Source organism: Mus caroli, unplaced genomic scaffold (genome assembly GCF_978045245.1).
Source record: "Mus caroli unplaced genomic scaffold, Mus_caroli_1 scaffold_8, whole genome shotgun sequence".
Taxonomy (NCBI): domain Eukaryota; kingdom Metazoa; phylum Chordata; class Mammalia; order Rodentia; family Muridae; genus Mus; species Mus caroli.
In genome coordinates, this window is record NW_028227263.1 from 82,961,874 (window position 1) to 82,971,332 (window position 9,459).

The window sequence follows — 9,459 nt, forward strand, 5'->3', positions numbered from 1 at the left end:
TTCAAACTCAAGCCCCTTGCAGCTCCATGGAGCCCTGTCTGGGCCCAACCACTCCAGCTTTTTCCTCAAGCCTGGCCTGGCCCCTGCTGTCATGAGGCCTGAGCAGCTGTAAAAGAGACACAGCCATTCCCTTTGTAGTCAGCTTCACCTCCCAAAACTGAAAGGGAGGGTGGGAAGTTTAATCTTATCTTGCCTTACAGAAATGGTAAGTGGGGTACTCAAGAGCAGCTGCTATGGGGTACAGGAGATAGACTGCTCCCAGGACTGCCTCATGTAGCAGGGAAACCAGGCCTGGTTCCCCATGGTCTTCTCTAATAGAGACAATGGAGACCTGCCATCTCTACACCGAGTCAGTTCAGACTGGCCCAGTCCTGAAGGGTCCTGGATGCTCCCCATGGCCCCTGTGCTTGGATAACCAACGAAATGGGAATGATTAGGGTCCCTTGTTGGAAGCCTAGGCTCACCATTCACACACTCACCATGGTGGTACATCTGCCCTCAAATGCGCCTCTCCTTCAACCTGGATCCTCTGCCTGAGAACCGGCATGAGATGAGAGGGTTTGGGCAAAGAGTGCTTCTAGTCTCTTTGATGTCCATCCAGGGTATTAATTTTTGGAACTGGGTAGTACCTAAGCTGACTTCCCACGAGCCCACCTCTTTGGATGGTGGCTCCAGCTGTTATCCAGCTGGCCACTCCCTGAGATAATTGCAGCCACCTTGCTTTTGACAAAAAAGTGGCACCATCTGTCAACTACTCTATGGCCACCCTGTCACCCACAGCAGCTTTACTGTCATCCCTGGCCCTCAAAAGGCAGTCACACTGAGTTTCTCAACAATGCTTCCTCTTTGACACATTAGTAAATGCAGCAACCGGGGTTTGGGTCTCACCCCTCCTCGCTTTTCTCCTCATGGTCCTGGCATTCCTCAGCATGTAGTTTGGGCTGTCCCTTCCCAGCTACTCCAAGAGTCATCCTGGAACACAGGAGCAATGTTGCCCCAGGTCCCTGCCTGAACAGGAAGTTCCACCTCAGGGAAGGGCTGCCTATGGGGATGGTTCTAACCCATCCGCACTTCCGTTCTTCCTGGGTCTGGGCACAGGCTATTGTTCTAGGTGCTGCCTGGACCCGCAAAATCTGCAGCCCGAAACTCCTCCCTCCCCTGTGACACCTGCTGCAAACCATGGAGGAAGCTGCAGATGGTAGGCACACAAAGTGAAGTCGGCCAGTTACAGAGGACCTACCCAGATAGCTCTCTCTGCTCATCCAAAGTGTCCAGTGCCATCAGTTTCATGAAGAGGTGGGGAAGATGGTTGTCTGGAGCTGGGAGGGAAGTTGGGAAGTTTATTGCTTAACCAGGCAGAGTTTCAGTTTTGCAAGATAAAAAGACTTCTGTGGTTTGGATGCTATGCTAGCTAGTTTTAGGTCACCTTGACACAGCTGATAGTCATCTGAGAGGAGGGAACCTCAAAGGAAGAAAATGCCCCCATAAGATCTGGCTTTAGGCAAGCCTGTAGGACATTTTCTTAATTAGTGGGTGTTGGGTAAGGCCCAGCCTATTGTAGATGGGCTAGTGGCTCTGGGTTCTATACAAAAGCAGGAGGAGCAAGCCCTGAGGAACTAGCCAGTAAGCCGCACAGCTATATGCTCGCTGTGTCAGCTCCAGATTCCAGGTTCCTGTCCTGTTTGAGTTCCTTTCCTGACTGACTTCCTCTGGTGATAAACAGTGATGTGAAAGTGTTGGTTGCTTTGGTCATGGTGTTTCATCAGAGCACTAGTAACTGTAACCAGGACAGATGTGATGGTCACAGAGCACTATATGTCTTCTGACCACCTCTGGCCTATACACTTAAAAGTGATTTATTTGTTTTACGTTGTCTGTTTATTTTTAATTCCTCAAGACAGGGTTTCTCTGCATAACCCTGGCTGTCCTGGAACTTGTTCTATAGACCAAGTTGGCCTTGAACTCAGAGATCCACCTGCCTCTGCCTCCCAAGTGGTAGGATTAAAGGAGTGTGCTGACAGGCTTATATCTATTTTCTAACAATTAGCCATTAAACATGATCACATATGCATGCATACACACACACACACCCCAAGACAAACAAAACAACTTGCCTCCTACACTAGATTTTTCATTGCTGCTACAAATGCCTGAGATAAACATGTCAGAGGAGGAGAGACTCATTTGGGCTCCCAGATGAAGTTCTGGTCCATTGCTGTGGCCTTGTGGGGGAGAGAGAATTTCACAGCTGTGCAAAGAGGGATCTGGGTAAAGGTTTAGCTACTGAGACCATATTCCCAATGGCCCACTTATTTCACGGAGGCTCTGCTGCTGGAAGTTTCCATCACCTGCCAGTAATGCCATTAATAGGAACCCATCAGTGACTAACCGATTTGGTCAGAGCCCTCAGGAACTAGCTGGTAACCCTCAATGATTTGCTCCACCAGCTGAGGAACAAGTCTGACACTTCATGTCCAGACCGTAATGCCTCCCTCAAAGGGTTCTGCACCTCCCCAGCTGGCTGCATGGGGGTCTGTTCCTCCCTGCCTTTCAGTAATATCACACTGAGAGGCCACAGAAGCAGGTTCTGTGAGATCAACATTATCTGGTTAGACTCTTATCCTTCTTGAGACCATTACATGGTCATCAAGTGAGATGAGAATGGTCACTTCTATGGGGCTGTTATACTCACAGGAGCCTGCAGCTCCCACACCTCCCAACTGCAGACCACAGCAGGCAGGAGCTGAGGATTCCACAATACCTATATAGCCTTGTCCTCCAACCCAGCCTTTCACACTCCTCCTACCCAACTACCCCACAGCTGCCAAGAATTAGGGTTTCCCTAGATGCTCCAGGGAGACCCTCTCTTTCGTATTTTAATTTAATCAGTCTTCTCTCTTCTTCATGAGAGTAGTATTCAGAGAAGACTGTTGTCCCAGCTCTAGACCCCTGGAACTCCTCACAGGTCAGGATGCTGCATCAGCCAGCAGGCCCCCTTCGCCCAAGGTCCCTCCTGATAGTGACTGTTTCGCCGGGTACATGCTATATGGGACCCGGGGTTGGCCCTAGGCTCTGGCTTCTGACAAGCAGTGCCATGCAAAGTTGGGTATCTTGAAAAGCATGCCTGTAAAGAACAAGAAGAATGGACCATGCACCAGGAGAGAGGACCAGGAAGTCCCAGCATTCCTTAGGAAGATGAACCTCCAGGGCTGAGATCTGCACCATGGAAATTAGTGGAGCACTGGACACAGATGAGGTGGAGTGAGTCTTGCGCAAGGGCTTCCCTTGAAAGCAGAATTCCTGGGGAAGAAGAAAGGGTAATCCACTGACAGCCTGTTCCTGGCAGTAGGAATGAACCACTAAGGACAAGGGAGACCCTCTCTATACTCCCACCTCTAGCTCAGTCTACTTTCCATTCGCTTCCAGTTCGGATTCTTTCCTCACCGTAAGGCCATGAGAGACTCATTTCAGGTTCCATTCTCCACAGGTCATCACCTTGTCTGAGAGCTGGGAGCAGATTCTCTAAGAGACAGGGGAAAGACCTTGCAGACAGGGCCAGTGCTGTAGAAGGCCAGGTGGCTGTACATTCTCTCAGATGCGGGCCAGGGCATGGAACTCTTCATGCTTCGACCCTTGTGAAGGAAGTAGACAATGGAGGAGAGCCCGTGAGAGCCTCTCGGAGCTCACATCCTCCTATCTCTAATAAAGGCTACAGCCATCTGTCCCCATCCCAGCTTTGAGGCACCTTTGCTAGGCAGGGCTCAGGCCTGGTTCCCACAGGTTGAATAACAGGCACCCCACACATGCAAGCCAAAGCCTGGTTATTTAATGAGAGCTGCACCTGTCCCCCAGGTACTCTTGAGCCCAATAATGTGTAATTTTTCAGTAATATACTATTGGCTAGACATCATATCATTCACCTATAATCCCAATGCTAAGAAGTCGGAGACAGGAGAATGTAGTTTAAGGCTAGAACTACATAGCTACACCCAGCCTCAAGTCAAGCAAATAGCATTGTTCCTATTTCGTGAACCAGGTTGTTTGTACCCTCCCTGCACCTTGCTTTCCTCCACTTACATCTCCCTTTCTTAGGAATAAACCAAAGAGCAGCAGCATAGTCCTGCCCAGAGTCTCTCACCTGCTTTCTGCTACCTGGACTCCAGCAAACCAGCCAAAACGACAAAAGGGACTGCTGCTGGTCACTTGGAAGTGTTCAACTTAAACTCAAAGATTCCTTTGATTTCCCAAATCTGGACTATGAGACTGACTTGGGAACCTTACACCAAACACAAGCTGCCCTCTGTCTGCACCGATCTTTGTACCTCCATAGTGGCCATGGTTGACACCAACTGTCCTCCTGAGATTTAGATATCCTGTCATAGTTTTTCCTGCAGAGCCAAATGAGGTTGAATTGTCACCTGTCCCCAGCTTCCCGAACAGTGTTTGAAGTTCATTTCCTGTGTTTTGTTTTGCTCTGAGAGTTAGAAATGAACCCTGCCCCCAATGCTAGAGCAAGCAATGCAAGCAGGGCTGGGCTTTCCATCTGCCCGGGGCTCAGGGAGTTCCTAGGTGGCCCCTCCCACCCTCATGTCCTACCTCCTGCACAGGGAGCCGGCTCACAAGCCACTGGGGACCCATCTGGCTGCTTGTTTGGGTGAGAGCCCTGTGTTCAGAGGCCCTGCAGGCAGCCCTGGCAGAGGGAAAGCCTTGCCAAGTGAGTGTCAAGCAGCAGCTGGGCACACAGTCCACATGCCACACTGCAGGAGGTTCCAGACCTCCCCCTGTGCCCTTGGGGAGCCACCTCCCTAATAATTCCTCCCCTGGTTCCCTGGGGAAGGGTGGGAGAACAGAGGATAATTGTCGCAGATCATGTGCTGGAGAGAGAGCCACACAGACCTGAGGCTGGGGGAAAGCGAGCGATGAAAACAGCCCTTTGTCTGCAGCCTCCATACACTGGGCTTGTGTTTCTGCGTTATGACAATTGGGTGAAACATTAGACTAGGGCATCAATTATTCAGATTTCACTGTGAGGTCAGAACATAGCAGCTCCGACCTGCCCCTACCCAGCGGGAGTCAGGTCGGAGAGGGAGGTGGAGGAGACTTAGCTAAACTCCACACCCTCAGGTCCCAGCTGCTGGGCACACATTAACTTAGCCTCTTCTACTGGTGCCAACCGAAGCGTTTCCACTGCCTCTGCAAGCATCTGGATAGCATGGAGCACACTCAAAGCATCAATCCACTGTCTGTCAGAAACTGCAGTCTGGAAAATTCCCTGGTGTTCTGATGTCTCTGATACACACAAGACACAGAGCACATATGCACATGCTCACACATGTGCATACACACACAAGCATTCATATACACCCGCATGCATGAATACACACACACATGCACTGAGTGCAACATTTGTCTCTCTTGTTCCCTCCGAATCTCACAAAGCATCATTGGGGTGTGGCTGGGTTATATCCCACCCTGTCACAAACCACACACTTCCCTAGAAGCCCTTCAACTTGCCCCCGTGATCTGTGCAGGCTGTGTCTTCACTGATACTCCATTCACAAAGTTTCCTGCTTGGCCCCTCCCCCCTTTACCTCCCGGTGGTGTTTTGAGAAAAATATCTTTAATTTTCACAGATATGGGGACTCTGCACATGTCTCGGTGTGACCAATTTCTCTTTTCATTCCTTTGTAGTCAGACACATTGTTCTTATGATTTCCAGCCTTCTTCCTTGTCTTAAGACTTCTTGGCTGATTCCCTTGTGTGTCTGTTTTAGTGACCATGAAAATCAGGTACCTTCTGCATCTTAGGGGTGAAACACTGCATCAGTGTATCCGGGTCAGGCAGACTTCCGCGACACAGGTCTCCAGGAGCACCGACAGATGAAATTGTCTCTAAGCCTCTTGAAGCTGTGTGATTGTGAGCATATGCATTAAAATGGTTTCTTCCTCTTCTCAGTCCACCATAGGAAAGCACCTCAGACGGGCTACTTTAAGTACAGACTCTTTCGTTCCCATCTCAAGGCTGGGAGACTGGGTAATGGGTAATGGTGAAGTGAAGCTCTATTTCCGGGCTGTGGATGGCTTCTCCCCTATGTGTTCACGCAACCTTTCCTTGGCTTGACGCAAGATGCAAACTCCAAGAGGCTCAGAACACACACATGGAGGCAGCGTGGGGTGGGATGTGGGGTTGGGGGAGACACATGAGTACCATGCTCTCATTGGTTGTAAGAGCACAAATCCTTCCATCTCGGAATCTTCTCTAGAGCCTCTCTCAACCTCAGTGACTTGCTCAAGACCCTGGGTAAATTTTTTTTTTTTTTTTGGTTTTTCGAGACAGGGTTTCTCTGTATAGCCCTGGCTGTTCTGGAACTCACTTTGTAGACCAGGCTGGCCTCGAACTCAGAAATCCGCCTGCCTCTGCCTCCCGAGTGCTGGGATTAAAGGCGTGACCCACCACGCCCGACTGAGAGATTTTCTGGTAAAGCACTTCAGTCTGTGATAGCTTGTTTTGGGTTTTGTTGTTGCTGTTGCTTGCTTGTTTCTTTGTTTCTTTGTTTGTTGTCACTAGAGCATATATCTGAGAGCAAGTCTGTCCTGGAATTTGAGATTTTCCTGCTGTTGCTTCAGTATGCTCTGGCTATGTTTTTTTTTTTTTTTTTTTTTAAACAAAGGACACTTTTAGCTAGGTGTGGGGGTGCACGCCTTTAATCCCAGCATTCAGGAGGTAGAGGCAGACAGATCTCTGTGAGTTGAAAGCCAGCCTGATCTACATAGTGAATTCCAGGACTATGTCTAGAGTCCCTGTCTCAAAAAAAGCAAGCAAGCAAGCAAACAAACAAGGACACTTTTAATTGCACGCAATTCCCTTCCTTATGTCCAGTAACATTCTTCTTTCTGAGGACTACTTTATCCAATATTAATGAAGCAATTCAGACTGCCAAGGTCAGTGTTCCCATGATACATACGTCTGTATACTTTGATGATTTGACTCCCGAGGGTTCTATCTAAAACTTATTTATAAATATGATTAGTGGGCAGTACATTGTAGTTAGCATTAAAAAGTACTAGAATGGGCTGGGGTTGTGGATCAGAGGCAATGCTAGCCCATCCAGGACTGAACCAGTTCCAGCAATTTGTCTTCTGACTTCCACATGTACACCATAGCACACCATCCCCCCCAAACCACCACGGAACCCACAGAGATCCACCTGCCCCTGCTTCCTGAGTGGCAGGGTTAAAGGTACACGTGACCACAACCAGCTGAAAAAAAAGTTGCATTGTGCTCCTAGGACTTTAAAAATATACATCTGACTCTTTACTGCCTACACTGTTTCTGACAGACATTATTATTTTGTTCCCCATACAGAACGTACCACTCTAAGAAAAAAGGGAGGGCTTCAAATAGACTTAGAACAGTTTCGGGTTCATACCAAAATTGGGGACTGGCACCAAGATGTTCAAATGCCCCGCCAAGTCATCCATGTCATATCTCTCACTATCTACGTTGTCGCCTGTGTGGAGTCAGTGAAACTGGTGTTTAGAGAAAAATCTACAGTTGCAAACGTGGTTAAAAAGGAACATGTGTGTGAAGCTTGGAGAAGCTGGGAACAAATGTGATCAGAATTTGTTATATAAATTCTTAAAGAATTAATAAACATATTTCTTTAAAACAGGAAAAGGAGGAGTAGGGGTAGCTCCCCGACTAAAGTGCTTGCTATGCAGGAGTGAAGACCAGCGTCTGGATCCTTAGTGTCCATGAAGATGCCTGCCAGGCAGGAGGGCACAGCAGCCCACCTGTAATCCCAGCCTTAGTAGGCAGAGGGATCCCCAGACTAAAGCTACATGGGGAAGCTCTGGGGATTAAGTGAGACTATGCCTCAGCATGGAAGGTGGAACGTAACTGAGGAAGATAATGTGATGGTTTGTATATGCTTGGCCCAGGGAGTGGCCCTATTAGGAGGTGTGGCCTTGTTGGAGTGGGTGTGTCACTGTGGATGTGGGTTTAAGACCCTCACCCTAGCTGCCTGGAAATCAGTCTTCCACTAGCAGCCTTCAGATGAAGATGCAGAACTCTCAGCTCTGCCTGCACCATGCCTACCTGGATGCTGCCATGTCCCTGCTTTGATGATACTGGACTGAACCTCTGAACCTGTAAGCCAGCCCCAATTAAATGTTGTCTTTTATAAGACTTGCATTGGTCATGGTGTCTGTTCACAGCAGTAAAACCTTAACTAAGACAGATAGCTAGTATCGACCTCTGTTCTCTATGTGCATGCATATGTACCACACAAGCACGTGCACACACACACTCAAACACACACAAATAACCTCAACCCAAAGACAAAATTCCTACTCTAAGAAACTCAAAAAGTAGAGAAAACAACATAAATTAAGCAGAGAAATAATAGAAAGTAGAGATGAAACAGAGAGTTGAAACCAACACACACACACACACAAATCAAGAAACCAAAAATTAGCTCTTTTTAAAGGCTGATCAAGAAAGTGGAGGGAATTGCCAAGTATTATAATGGAAGAACTGATTTCCAACATTGTACAGATGAGAGGGTCATGAACTAACTCAATGAATGATGGTGTGTCACCAGGCTGGGTCATTCAGATGAAGTAGGCCAGTTTGGGGAAGATGCAATTTTGAAGTTGGCCCAAGATGACATAGAGTCTAAATTAGCATACATAAAACCAAGTAAGAGACTGAGCTAAAATCCAAGAGTATTCACACCCAAAAAAGCACAGGGTCAGATGGCTGAGCTCCACCAAGTCTCCAGAAACATGAAAACCCTTTAGACTCATCCAGGAAAATGATAACGGTGAAATTCTAATGGTTCATTCTGTGATGCTGGTGTTGGTCTGATTTGAAAATTAAAGATATCACAAGACAGCTATAGATCAGTATCGTTTATGGAGGCTGGCATGATGACTCAGCAACTAAGAGCACTTTCTCTTGCAGAGGACTGCAGTTCAGTTCCCAACACTCTGGTCAAGCAGCTCACAGTTGACCTGTAACTCTAGTTCAGGGGCATCTGGTGTCCTCTTCTGGCCCCCAAAAGAACACACACACACACACCACATACACAAATAAAAATAAAGTATATTTAAATATCCCTTATGAATATAGACATGGAAAACCTGGATGAAATGCTAACAGATCAAAGATGGAAATATATCAAAATTTTCATCTTTAAAAAGTATGAAAAAAAAAAAAAAAACAGGTGTGGTGGTGCACGCCTTTAATCCCAGCACGAGGGAGGCAGAGACAGGCAAATTTCTGAGTTCAAGGCCAGCCTAGTCTACAAAGTGAGTTCCAGGGCAGCCAGGGCTATATAGAGAAACCCTGTCTCAGAAAAAAAAAAAAAAGAAAGAGAGAGGGGGGTGAGAAAGAAAGAAAGAAAGGAAGGAAGAAAGAAAGAAAGGAAGAAAGAGAGTATGAGTTGTGATGCAAGAG

The 9,459-nt window shown here is 47.6% G+C and overlaps 1 long non-coding RNA gene across 1 annotated transcript; it reads right to left on the minus strand.

Annotated features, from left to right (window-relative positions):
- On the minus strand, positions 1 to 4,458 carry LOC110297281 (uncharacterized). Its single transcript, XR_002378264.3, has 3 exons — positions 4,323 to 4,458; positions 3,445 to 3,632; positions 1 to 3,300 (listed from the first exon to the last, which is right to left on the minus strand). It is a non-coding gene; the product is annotated as an uncharacterized LOC110297281 (long non-coding RNA).
- Positions 4,459 to 9,459: the final 5,001 nt, after the last annotated feature.